We start from the raw sequence: 14,365 nt of genomic DNA, 5'->3' as shown, positions 1-14,365 counted from the left end.
CGTTAAGAAACGGGTAGGTTATATGACATACTTCTGTGGGGTGGGTGTAACAGTCTTCGGTCGCTGACTCCCAGAAGACTGGCGGGTATCGTTTGAAATTCGAATAGTTTACGCTTCGGGATTCGGCGGACGGCGATTGTCTTTCCCTCGCTGAACACATTTCAGACAGCGAACTGTTTGACTCTGCTGTTTGATCTGTCAGCAAATTCCCTTCTTGGTCGTTGCACATGGCGGAAAACGGCGCTGTCTTTCTCCGCACGCCATTGGCAGTCTCATAAAACCTCCGCATATCATTCTGCTTCATTTTTTCCTGCGCCTTGCTAATCACTTGTTCTTCATACTCTTTTTTCTTCCTGCGGTGGGTTCGTTTTTCGGCTGCTCTTGCTTCCTTGTACCGATGTCTATTCGATCGGGTACCCGACACCAACATTCGACTTCTGACAACGTTCTTCTCGTCTGTCACTCTCTGACACTCCACATCGAACCAACCCGTCCTGGGTCGTCTCTTTGCAGTACCTACCACTTCTCGTGCTGTTGTGCTCACCGCTCCATGGATCGACTCCCATAGATCGTTGATGTTGTCGCTAATGTTGATTGCACTTATCCGTTCGTCGAGCTTCTGGCGGTACTCAGCCGATACTCCTTCCGCCGACAATCGCTGGATATTGTAACGCATCGTTCGCTGCGATCTTTCGTTCAATACAATTAACAACCGTGATTGAATTTCACTGACAACGAGGTAGTGATCAGAGTCAATGTTCGGACCTCTGAATGTCCGCACATCGATAACATCCGAGAAATGGCGCCCATCCACCAGAACATGGTCTATCTAGTTGCAAGTTTCACCATTTGGATGTCTCCAGGTGTGCTTTCGGATGTTTTTTTGTGCAAAGTAGGTGCTACTGATGGCCATTCCTCTGGCAGCCGCGAAATTTACTAGTAGTATGCCGTTGTCATTGGTTGCGGAGTGAAGGCTCTCCTACCGATTATAAGACGGAAACACCGACCTGAACATTAGCGTCTCCGATAACAATTTTCACGTCATGCTTTGGGCACTCTCCATAGGCTTTATCAAGATATTCATAAAACGTGTCCTTCGCGTCGTCGGATTTATCGTTTGTCGGTGCGTAAACTTTGATTAGGCAATTGAAGAATTTGCTTCGTATCCTCAACACACAGATTCGTTCGCTAATGGGTTTCCACCGCATCATTCGCTTCATCTGCTTGCCCATCACTACTAAACCAACTGCATGCTCTGCTTTTTCGCCGCCGCTGTGATAGATGTTATACCTCAATGCAGTGTTGGTCGTGGGGTTCACGGCTCGGAATTCACGATCTCCGGATCTAGGCCATCGGACTTCTTGAACAGCGGCCACGTTCACTCCAACCTTCTGTAGTTCACGAGCCAGCAGAAGGCTCACTCGTCCAGGTTCATTTAGGGTCCTGACATTCCAGGTTCGGAGTTTCCAATCATAGTCCTTATTTCTCACTCACGAATTATGAGGAAATCTTCTCCTATGAATTATAGGAAATTTCTTCTCCTTGTATTCTGGGATTCCCATATCCAGAAGTTGTGAGGAATGAATAATACGTGTCCCAGAATTTCTGGATGTGAAACTCCTGGAAAATTTCCTTCATCAGAGCAGGAATTCTCTCATATGATCTTTTTTGTTGGCAAATTGCTGTATCGCAGCTTGGTGTTTATCAAGCGCTTCTACAGTTTTTAACTGCGAGGTTCCTAAATAGATTCACTTTTTTCGCATAACATAACTAACACGATGATGCTCATAGGCATATGGGAGTACAACAAACTTACACCGTACCATGAAATGGATCTAGTCACCTTCCACATGGCCTTGCTAAAAGAGGCATAATTCAGGATTCAGCTTTTTCGCTAGCTATTACAAACCCCTCCTCCTCCTCCGACGAACTGTTAAAGAAATTCATAAGAATTCCCGGATAACAGTTTTCCAGAAATCATCGGTCGATGAGACGTAAGATGATTCAGCAGAATTTTAATTATTTATTATTTATCTTAGGTAGTTTGGAAGCTTTTCAAACCCCATATAAGTGAGCTTGGGGAGGTAACCGAAGAGTATATTCGTCTAGATCAAATAGATTAATTATAACGATCGTTGACAATTAATTCTTAGCCAAGTAAATCCAAATTATTTGAAGCTCTGAACGAGCTAGCTCTTCCTAAAGAAAACTTTCATATACCAAATTCCCCAATTGAAACCAAATTCCCAGCACCGGGCCACCAGCCGAACTCTCGCACCCGGCCCGGTGCTGGGAATTTGGTTTCATCAGTACCCGCTAAGCTGCGGAGGTCGACGGAGGTCCTTCGTAGCTTAGTAGGGAAAAGCACCTGTCTAGCGTACTGGGGTCGTGGGATTAAAGCACACCGAAAGGGCGGTTACCCTCCAATACCTTTTCCGAAGTAAATCTATCACATGTTGTGCATATGCATAATCGAGTTTCAGACATAGTAATTAATTTCCACTCCGGGTGGCCTAATACCCGGCATATAGTCAATTAACTTTGAATGTACTGAACTTGAGTGGCGATTTTTCTTCGCTTATGTGGTCGGGTCGGGATCTGACGACCAACTGGCACAACCTCACACAACCCAACTTCATTGAGCGCCGTTGCTGATGAAGCAAGTGTGGAGGAGCCGGCCAATACTAAATACTCATCCTACTTGGTTGGCATGAGTACAAAAATGCATATGAGAGAGTTAGTTCTGAAAATGTATTGCGAGAGTTCGCCTGGTGGCCCGGTGCTGGGAATTTGGTTTCATCAGTATCCGCTAAGCAGCGGAGGACGACGGAGGTCCTCCGTAGCTTAGTAGGGAAAAGCACCTGTCTAGCGTCTAGGGTCGTGGGATCAAAGCCCTCCGAAGGGGCGGTTACCCTCCAATACCTTTTCCGAACTAAATCTATCACATGTTGTGCATATGCATAATCGAGTTTCAGACATATATTGTCTTGCCCACCTTCCACAAATTTACTCGAAATGCCGCTTTCACTTGAAATTCTGTCTTAAGAATCGATTACGTTTTTTACTTACCTGGGGTTCTTGACTGCTAGGTTTCGTTTTGGATTTGATGCAATATTCTTCTAATGTGGTAGGTACGATGATACCTTCTTTTTCTGCCTCAGCCTTAGCGGCTTGGGCTTGTTTCCTAAAATAATAAATGTCAACATGTTAATAAAACTCTGTTTTTGGAGATCTCGGAAGATTTGACATACCTAATTATATTGGGGTACTCATTGTCTTTGCCCTGCGAGTCCCGCCATCTCCGGTACATGACCGAGGCATCTACATTAGCTGGAGAGAAGGTGTTTGGCTCGTTGAGCAGTGAGATCACGGAGAGCAGGATGGTTCTAACGTTTTGAGTGGGGTTCCACCTTTCACAAGGTAGTTCGCCGCTTTGCGGATCATCGACCGGCGGATGTAGGATGGAGATGCAGAGGTCACCATTCTGGGTCGAATGCAGAACATGAGATTCAATGTGGTGACAGAATAAAGATTATAATTACCTCATATACATTCGGATGCCATACTTTCGTCAAAAACGTATTGATGGAGGAGAATACGGATAATCGGGGAAATTTCATGTGAGCCTGCGAAAAGACAAGAAAAATAATGATTAATACTTATTCTGTTTAACAACAAATCCATGGAAAAGAACTAGCAAACATAAACTTGCTCAGATTTCTTAGTTTCATATGGGAAAATATCAGACACGCATTTTTTTATTCCGCAAAAGCACCATACATGTCTAATTTTGCATCAATGTGTCTTCTTCTTTTTTAGTGGCTCTACATTCCAACTGGAATTTGCCCTGCTTTTCAACCTAGTATTCTATTAGTATTTCCTCAATCATTATTTGAAAGCTTTCTTAGCCCGCCATTGCATAAGTATGAGACTTGTGTGGCAAGTACAATGGATACACTATTCCCCAGGGTGTCGAGAAAGTTTCCAACCCGAAAACATCCTAGACCGGATCGAGAATCGAACTCGCCATCTCCGGATTGGCAATCCTACGCTTTTGCTCGCATGATACGAATAGGTTCAAGGGAAAACATCATGAATCATCCGCAACAACATTATATTCATTCCGTGCCGATAGTTCGAACGAGCCAGACGTGTGTGCTGTGTCTCATCGCGGGTTTTGTTCGGTAGTGCGAGTCTATTGTGTGGTGCCTACCTACGGATCCAAGGCGATCACTGTCGGCGAGCGAAGTAGCTGCTTCTGGCGACGCCAGTGAAGCAGGCTATTGTTTCTGCTGCTACCTACAGCAGCAGCGCAGATAAGTGGAAGGCATTGTTTTATTATTCTCCCATCCCTCTGATACAGAGTGGGATTAATTATAATAAATTAAATTAGTTTTTTATATTTTTTTTTATAATTTGCTATTAGTTCTAAGTTAGCATAAGAATTAATTGTCCTTCCACCTTGCGAGGTGAGAATGGAGGCAGAGACTATGGGGGGCGATAGTCCTCCAAAAGATGTCCGCACACGATTGTACCATGCGGCTTCGCCTGGGCCTTGGGTTGTTTACTTTCGGCAGAAAGTAAAAAGTCTAGACTTTCTCGGCATTAAGCGAGATTTGACGCGTCGTTTTACGAAGCTTGATTTTAATCAGATCAACAGGAACAATAGGGTGGCTCAAAAAACACTTTTTAAAATTTTTTGATGGGCCGCCCTCTTATTCGGTTCCATTTGATGTCCTGATGCTCTGGACAAAATTTCAGCTAAATCGGTCAACGTTTGGGCGGTGCTAAACTTGTTGGAAGTTTATATGGGAAAATGTATGCAGAAACATCCAAAAACAGTGATTTGCAGTTGACCTTTTCGGCTGAAGGACTATTTCGGCGTACGATATTTTCGGTCAAATGACCAATTTGGCCAAACGACTTTCTCGGTCGTATGTCCAATTTCGACATTTTCGGCCAGATGGGTTTTGGTCTAATGGTTTATTCGACCAAATACCTTTTGGACAAATAGCCCTTCCCATCGTTTGGTAATTCGGCGAAAAGCCATTTGTTCGAATGCCGCTTGGCAGAATAACACGGTAAGCTTCATTGGGAATTAGCCATTTTATGAGATAGATTTGATCAGCTGATCGAAATTTTGAGTGAACGGCTCGGTCTTTGTTTTGGTAAATTTGCATGCAAACCATCATCAATTCGCCATCATCATCATCATTTCATTCCATTTTCGCAAATGTTCCTTGTAAAATGTAAATATTAGTGTTAGGTCTCCTGTCATTTGAGCTTTCTATAAAATGGCTTATTGAACTGAACGTTTGTACAAAACGGTTGTTGGGTCGAAAATGGTTTAACCAAAAATTTAATTTGGGTGAAAGCAATATACAGCTGAAAGGGACATTCAGCCGAGCTAGTAATTTGGCTAACAAAAATGTTTACCCTAGTAGGCTGAAACTGCTGTTAGTCCGAAATGATCGTTTGGCCGAAATGTGGTTCTGCCGAATAAATCATTTAGTCGAAAATGCCGTTGCCGAAATGGCTGTTTTGCAGAAAGAGACTTTTGGCACGAAAATGACCTTTTTGCAAAACACTCCGACACTTTTGACCAGATGTCCATTTCAGCCAACCACTTAAAGGTCCCGTTTCCGCAAACGCAAAAGCTATTAGAATCCAAGTACCAACATCCACCGTAGTTAGCTCTTTTTTTGCAAATTGAATATTCAATTTGCAAAAAAAAGCTGGGGTTGTTACTGATCTATCTAGAGAGTGGGAGGTTGAGGGTTCGAGTCTCTCCAAGACACGTGGATTCTTTTTCGTTAATTTAATATCAATTTGTTCATTTCGAAATATGTGCTGTACATATGCACAGCCAAGATATTTAAAAAAAAAATTCGAACGACCGAGTTGCCGAATAATATGAAATTAACTGTGGCTCTATCTGCCAAACGACCATTTCGGCCAATTGATCTATTCAGCCGACGGTTTTTTTTTTTCAGCCGAAGGAATTGTTCGGCCGAACGACATTTTCAACAGTATGTACCTTTCGACCAAATGACATTTTCGGTGAAAAATCTTTAAGGTAAATGGGCTTCGGCAAAACGGTTTGTTTGGTCAAAGGACATATTCGGCCAAACAACATTTGCCTTTCGGCCAAATGACTCTTCTCCGTTCAAAAATTCTATTTGTTGGAGCCTCTTCAGGCTCCTTGTAGGTAATTGACGGTAGCTTCAGGCCTCGAGAAGGTCATCCACTATAACTTCACGGACTGTACTGCACTGGGGTTTCTTCCTGGATGGAATGCCGGAAGGACTTCGGGTTGCCTTCAGTAAATGAAAACTGGAACACTTTACTGTCACTTATGCAATTCAAAACTAAAACATTAGATGCAAATGCACTGCTTTTATAGTAAAGTTAATGTTCTAGAAAGTTCATTAAGTTGAACCGCATTACGCGCTTGCTGTTGCTAGATGTTGCTGTCATGGTAACGACGTGCGTGCTGCGATGTGCTGCTCCCTGGGTGTCGACTTTTCGTTTCAATGAGACCAAACCAATCGTTTTTCGGGCCAAGGGAGAATCTTTTTTCATTGTTTATGCTGAGAATCATCTTTCACCTTTTAATATTGTCTCTAGAATTATCCTTGGAAGATGAACGAAAATCTTGCCCATTAGATGAAAATCCTTCTGACGAATTTCGCGCCAACCCTTCTATGGAACTGGCAGCACTAGAGATGGGCGCTCCGCTCAGGAGCTGTTCCAAAGATTCGCTTCCTTACATTGAGCTGATGAGCCATGGATCTTTTTTAAAGAAGCCCAGCTCAGCAGCTCACTTTAAATTGATGAAATCATTGTCAAATACGCGCCTAGAGAAACTCCCCCGAGCGTACGCACTCGAGTACGCGCGCTGTTGTATTTTGTACATCAGAAACGAAAATACCACGCTCGCGGTACACAACACAAGCGAGCTTGTATGAGCATTCCAGTCCAGTACCGCGCACGTGCTGATCGTTTATTATTTGCACCTCAAGCACCATCAAGCCAAGCGACAGAACCATCTAGCCAAGCAACAGAAATCATTTCTGCTGCAGAGAGGAATAAGAAACACACAAGCAAAAATAATCTAGCTTGCCACCTATTTCTTAACCCATACCCACATACTCGGCGCTACGAACGGACACACAAAAGATACCTAGTAGTGCGGTAGCGAACGAACCGTACTAAGCAAAAGATCCGAAGATCCGAACAACTCTCAGTTCCGCTCATGTCGTCGTCCAGCTCGAAATTGCTGTGACATGGAAGCGGGAGCTGCGCCACTAGCTCAGATCCGTGCGACACGGATCTCGATCCGGATCAGTCGCGACCGATTCTAGCGAGCGAACCGTGTGGTTCAAACGAACCGAACTGGGAGCTGTGTCTTGCACGGAGCGGATCTTTTTCTTGCGACGGGTTTTCCCGCCAGCATACTGCTACATGTGCACTCGGTTTGTTTGTAGCACCGTGCTTTGTATTTTTTTACTCTCTTGTTTTTATTTCTCTCGCATTTCGGGAACCAATATCGATTAATGGGCTCGCTTGTATGAAAATGTCAACTACGCATGGTTAGAAGGGTTAGGAGCGCGCGCAAACAAGGCATTGATTTACTGCACCCAGTATGAAGAGAAAATTTATGACACGTGATATGGTTCATATACATATCAGAGACTAGGGATTGAATTATTCAAATTAACGATTTGAGAAACGTTATCAACAAAATGTAACTTAGAATTATGAATAGAAAATAATGTTGAGTTAGTTTTTGTATAGAAATAAATGTGATGGTTCTAAATGAACTCCTAGACTTCTAAACTAGACGGTCAAAAAAGCGTAATAAATGTTATTAGTTTAAAATTGTCGGTTTTTCAATAGAAATTATTACATCACTGTAGCTAAACATTTTAAAAATTTCAAAGAAAGGTCAATAGATGAATGATGAATGAATGAATAAATTAATGAATGACATAAATTTTTCAAATTTTTGAACAATAATTAAAATAATAATATTAACAATTATATTTTATTATATGTAGCATTAAAGAACTGAAGAGCTGATCCAAGGAGCTGACTCTTTTCAATGAGCTGAACGGATCAGATCCGCTCACTGCAATGAGCTGTTTTGCCCATCTCTAGGCAGCACCATCTCAGAATCGAATGAAACTTGGTGGGCATAAATATATGGTATTTCTAAGCCACTCTGCATACTTAGTTTTTCAAAAATTGTCAAGAGTAGCATTTGATGAGGCCTAATTTTTTTTCATGGATTTTTTTATAAATCGATGTAACTCTAAAATGACAAGAAGTTTTTTGGAAAAATATCCAAAAAATAAAATACCGATTTCTACACTGAAAAAAATTAGTTTTATAAATTAAAATCGATATTACAAAAAAAACCTCATCTCAGAAATCGATGAAATTTTTTCTGCAGATAGGTATTTTAATTATCTAACTTTTCTGGGAATGATGTTCCTGTGACATATTTAAGGAAAAAAAGTTTTTCTAACAAAAACTTTTTTCATGTCCATATTGAGTGAAAATTTATCAGCGTGTTTTATGCCTACAGCGCCAATTATAGGTTCAGTAGCCTATCATCAACCAACGACACATTTTGGACGTATAAAAATTTGTTTGGTAAGCAATTTAGCATAATCTAACACAATTGTGGACCAACATTTGAAAAGGGTTTATGTTTCATTTGACTTTTTATATCGAAGTAACATAAAAACAATTACAAAAAAATAATTACTTTGAAAACGGGCGTGAAAACGGGTAATAGTGGAAAAGAAGATGTTGTTTTTCAGCAAAGGCTAACCACTGAACGGTGTAATTTAGAAACCGTTTTCAAGCCTGTAGAGTAGATGATTTTGAATCGTATTTTATTGAAAAAAATGATGAACGTAAAACTTATGACATTATTTGCAAACAGTAATACAGGCAACAATACATCCATTCGAAGTTTACTTTTAAAAATACGGTTAATTAGAAAACGTTAGCTTTATTAATCAGAAGTAATGACCCATGACACAAAAGCTGTTCACTTATTCATTTCAAAATTATTTGACTTTTTGAAACAGTCGATCGGTTTTACAAAAATTACTTTTGTGTCTGGGTGAGCAGCAACACACTATAAAACTAAAAGGAACTTTGCAAGTCTGTGTAATTTAAATTCAAAACATGGCTTAGAAGCAGAATGGCACTTTTTTACAACATCGCACGGAAAAGGCCCTTGCGAAGCTATTGAAGGCACTCTCAAACGAATGGCAAAACGAGCAACTCTTGCCAAAGATTATGGAAATACTATCAAGACTCCTCGGGAGTTCTACGCGAATGGGCGAATGGGCACGTTTTCAATCAAACAAAAATATCACTATATTACATTTCTGTTATATGAGCAATACCGCCATCGGGGGTGGCAATGGGTCTGCGGGTGAGAATGGCTCATCGAAGGGCGTAGAGCAAAATCGTTCAAAAAGGTCTCTTATATTTTTGTCTTCTTGTCCTCAGATACATCCATTCTACAAGCATTCTAAGTAGTTGAAACAGTGACCCATTCTCACCCCCATTTGACCCATTGTCACCCCCGACGACGGTACTCAACAAGAGTTTGATGAACTTTTCAAAAAAGCAAAAACTATAATTGGCACACAAAAGCTTCATTCTTTTATACCAATCGCTCATAATAAAATCCTGGCTAAAAATATTCCAACTCAGATGAAGACCCAAAAGTCTTTGAATTGTTCGACTAAGTTTACAAATTAATGAGTATTCAAGTAGAAATGAGAATTAAATGTAGTAACAAATAAAATTGAAGAAAAAATTAAAAAAATGCGGAAAATTTATTATTTTTTAAATGTGCGTTTACCGGAGATCCCCCTAATGAAATTACCTACCGAGCTTCATCGTTTGGAATCAAAATGTTTATCTGATAAAAAAAATCGACCTCTAATTTGTTTTTTTCCAAACCAATTTTAATCTTTACATTCATTAATTTATTTTTTCGGTGAACGAAATGCTCTTTTATGTTTCAGACTTCATAGTTCAGACAAATTTACAATAGTCGATCAAACATCACATTTTTGTAAATCTGGTCATTTGTGTGTAACATTGATATAAGCAGTCTAGGAAAATATACGCCCTTTCCAAATGTTGGTCCACATTAATGTTAGATTATGCTGAATTGCTTCCTAAACAAATTTTTATTCTTCCAAAATGTGTCGTTGGTTGATGATAGGCTGCTGAACCTATAATTGGCGCTGTAGGCATAAAACACGCTGATAAATTTTCACTCAATATGGACATGAAAAAAGTTTTTGTTAGAAAAACTTTTTTCCTTAAATATGTCACAGAAACATTATTCCCAGAAAAGTTAGATAATTAAAATACCTATCTGCAGAAAAAAATTCATTGATTTCTGAGATGAGGTTTTTTTGTAATATCGATTTTAATTTTTAAAACTATTTTTTTTCAGTGTAGAAATTGGTATTTTATTTTTTGGATATTTTTTCCAAAAAACTTCTGAGAATTTCACGACAGTCCGCCATACAACACTTTTTTGTAGGTATTGTCATTTCAGAGTTACATCGATTTATAAAAAAATCCATGAAAAAAATTAGGCCCTCATCAAATGTTACTCTTGACAATTTTTGAAAAACTAAGTATGCAGAGTGGCTTAGAAATACCATATCTTTATGCCCACCATGTTTCATTCGATTCTTAGATGGTGCTGCCAACCGCTGGTCGAGTTGGCGCGAAATTCGTCTTTTTCGTTTCATCACTTTTATCACTCACTCACTTTTCGCGAGAATTATCGCAGAACAATTACAAAATTGTATGGCCGTGCCGGGATTCGAGCCCAGAATAGTAACAATAATGGGATGCGCTTACTTTAGCCCCAGCACCACGATATCTGTATGAAAGCAATAAGTTATTTGTTCCTACAGGGCGTCTACTCATCTGTAGATTAATTCCCTGATTCAGGTTTTTTCCAGGTGTTTTACATTAATTTCCAGGCAAAAACAAACGTGCCATATATAGATTTTAGCAGCAAAATAATCAATTCAAAAAAGTAAATAAGGTACACTGGGGGAAGTGGAAAAAGGGGGTAAGTGTAAAAATCGACTTGAAGAATTGGAATTGTACATACTTTACAGTTTTTACCACACCATAACATTGTGCAAGAATATACTTTGATGCCCACACCAATACTATGTTAAAATTTGTATAATACATACACTAACATGGTTAACGTTTGAACTGTAATTTTAGGTTTCGCCAGAAGTTGATTTTTCCATTCATAAAATCATATTTTATTTGCACCAATTGTCCCTTTTTCAAGTAAATTTATATCACAGGTATTGTAATATACAATTAAACTAATCCCATTCAATTTGTAGTGGTTATTACCACGGAAGCAAATAATTCAAAGATTTTACACTTACCCTTGATATCAAACACTGCGGGGGAAGTGGAAAATATTTTGATCACGCAATTTTTTCTTTCCCTCCAGGGTTAATTTGGATAGCTGTGAATCTTAATATGTTCCTTCTTTGTTATCATTGTGATTTCAGTGGTGCTTGGAATAATGTACATAAGAAAACGCCTGATCAATCCACCTATCTGTATTAATGCCTTTCACATGTTTTACATATGAAAAACATGTATGAGAAAGAAAAAATAGCACCGGTAGGTGAATATATTCCATAATTCACATTCATTTATATTTATAGCAAGTTTCGCAGGTGAATGCAATTTTATGTGCGTTAAGGTCAAGCGGCCAAAAATAGGAGATAATTTTGTACGTGTTTTGCGCACACACATACATACAAACACGCACACACAGACATCACCTCAATTCATTAAACTAAGTTGAATAGTTTATAAACCTGTAAGCCCCATTTTTTCTATAAAAAGTTCATCTTTGGGGCGAACCTATAGATTTTACGTACACTTAATGTTCGAGAAGGCAAAACCAGCCCTCCACTAGCTATTACGAGAATTCCTTGGGTACCTATTTCGTTAAGCCAATGAAATTATTCAACAAAAGATACTCAAAGCAATTACAGTTTTGATTTTAGTTATATGTAACTACTCATCACAATTGAAGGTCAAGGTAACATGGGCAGGGTGTCTACTCATCTTCAAAAACAAAATTCCCTGATTTTTCCAGGTTTTTTCCAGGTGTTTTGCATTAATTTCCAGGTAAAAACAAACTTGCCATATTTAGATTTTAGCAGCAAAATAATCGATTCAAACAAAATATATTTTAGTTACTAGATTGTCGCTGCCGTCGCTGTCTGGAACATCTTTTGCTGGCGAGGATAGGGGAGCTAAATGTCAAAGAAGGAAAATCCATACGATTTGACAGCTTGCTACCCAACATGTTCCGGACAGCAGAACAAAGGGAACCGAAGCGACAATCTTTATCTAGTAACTAAAATATCTTTTATTCAAACAAGCAAATATTTGGTTGCCTTACAAAAACAATATTGTAAATTACTTAAGAAATTCTTCCAGGAATTCCTTCGCACGTTCACCCAGAAATTACTTCAGCCATTCAATCAAAAATTCCTTCAGGAATCACATAGGGAATTCCTCCAGGATTCCTTTGAAAATTTCGCCATCGGAAAATCCTTCGGAAATGATTACAGACATTTCTTTAAAGAGGGAAATTTAAGAATTTCCTATAGAACTTCCTCCAGGACTTCATTTGAAAATTTCTTTGCAAAAACTTTAGAAAACATCTCAAGGAATGGTTCCGGAAATTGATTTAAATATGCATTTGGCGATTCCTTTACGATTTTTTTAAATACCTTCTTTGGAAATTTGGTTAAAATTTTTTTCGGAAATTTCTTTGAATTTTATTTCAGCAATTTTTTTTTTGAAGAACCTTAAGAAACCCTCTTATGAAATTATTCCGGAAATGTGTTTGGGAATTTCCTTCAGAACTTCTTGCAAAAACTCCTTCAGGAAATGTGTTGATGCAAAAATATGAGATTGCTGGGTCCATGACGTTAGGCATAAGGACGTTAGGCGTAATACTACCTTTTTTATGTCGTGGACTGTTTTTTGGGCATTTTAAGCTTAACATTCTTTATGCCTAACGTACTCCGTATACCTGACACGGGGTATACCCGAGATTACTATTGTTTCTCTTATTCGCGTGACCAACATCTAGTTTGTTCTAGTTTGTGGCTAACATCTAGTTTGTTTAGACCTAGCAGCCAAGGTACCGGTACTATAAGTGTCAAGCGGTCAATTTATAGCCTATTCAGGTAACGCTATTTATGATCATAAATATCAAGATAAACAACAACATGCCAACCCCAAACATTCAATTTTTTTTCTCCACTTTAATACAATATTTATTACGATAAATGATCTAATCGTAATCTGAGTAGGTTATTAAGCTTATTGAAGCATATTTTGACAGAATAATTTTAATGGTTACAGCGCCACTAGCGTTCTATTACGTATGGTTTTACCGTAAAAACCTTCGGAAAATGCTTCAGGTATTCTTTTAAAATTCCTTGGGATTTTTTGGGAACTAATGCAGAAGTATCTTGAGGAAAACTTTAGAAAACACCTGGAGGAGTTTTTCCGGATATTTTGCTTATAAGATTTTTTTTGGAAATTCGTCCTCCTTTGAAAAATCCATTCGGTATTCCTTCGGCTATTGTTTCAAGAATTCCTTTAGCAAAAATTTTTCACAAATCACAATTCCTCCAAGAATTGCATTGAAAAATCCTAACTAATTTAGTATTTTTCAATATATCCACACTTAAAAAAATAGCCGAATTCGAAAATTTTACCGAAATCTCAACAGCAGAACTGTTCGGGAAATAATTTTACTGATTTTCGGTGATTTTGACAGTTGAACAATGGAAAAAAATACAAAAAATCTGTAAAATAATTACCGAACAGTTCTGCTGTTGAGATTTCGGTAAAATTTACTGAATACTGTGAAATGAGTTAAGTGTGTGCCTAAAGAATTTCCGAGGGAATACTCAGAAGAATTTACAAAGCAATCTCTAATTGATTTCCCGAATAAATTCCTAGATTTTACCAAGAATAGCTTCGGAAATTCTCAAGAAATTCTTTTGAAGATACAAAACGTTTTTTGCGGAACAACGATCCATTAATGTTCACTTTTTTTCATCTTTTGAGAATTTTACTCATGATCACCGGGTATTTAAATTTCCCTGATTATGTCAGGAATTCCCTGATAATTCCAGGTTTTTTCCAGGTGGGGAGAAATTCCCTGATAATTCCAGGTTTTCCAGGTTTTTCCAGGTAGTAGACACCCTGCATGGGTTTTCCACTTACCCCATCCTACTGGGTT

General features: G+C 38.8%; 1 pseudogene; it reads right to left on the bottom strand.

Moving 5' to 3' along the window:
• The window catches only part of LOC134211953 (ubiquitin-conjugating enzyme E2 R2-like), an 82,131-nt pseudogene that overhangs the window by 26,477 nt on the left and 41,289 nt on the right, over window positions 1–14,365 (bottom strand).

The sequence above is a fragment of the Armigeres subalbatus genome, chromosome 2 (genome assembly GCF_024139115.2).
Source record: "Armigeres subalbatus isolate Guangzhou_Male chromosome 2, GZ_Asu_2, whole genome shotgun sequence".
Lineage (NCBI taxonomy): Eukaryota > Metazoa > Arthropoda > Insecta > Diptera > Culicidae > Armigeres > Armigeres subalbatus.
This window is presented reverse-complemented; position numbering and strand designations above follow the sequence as displayed.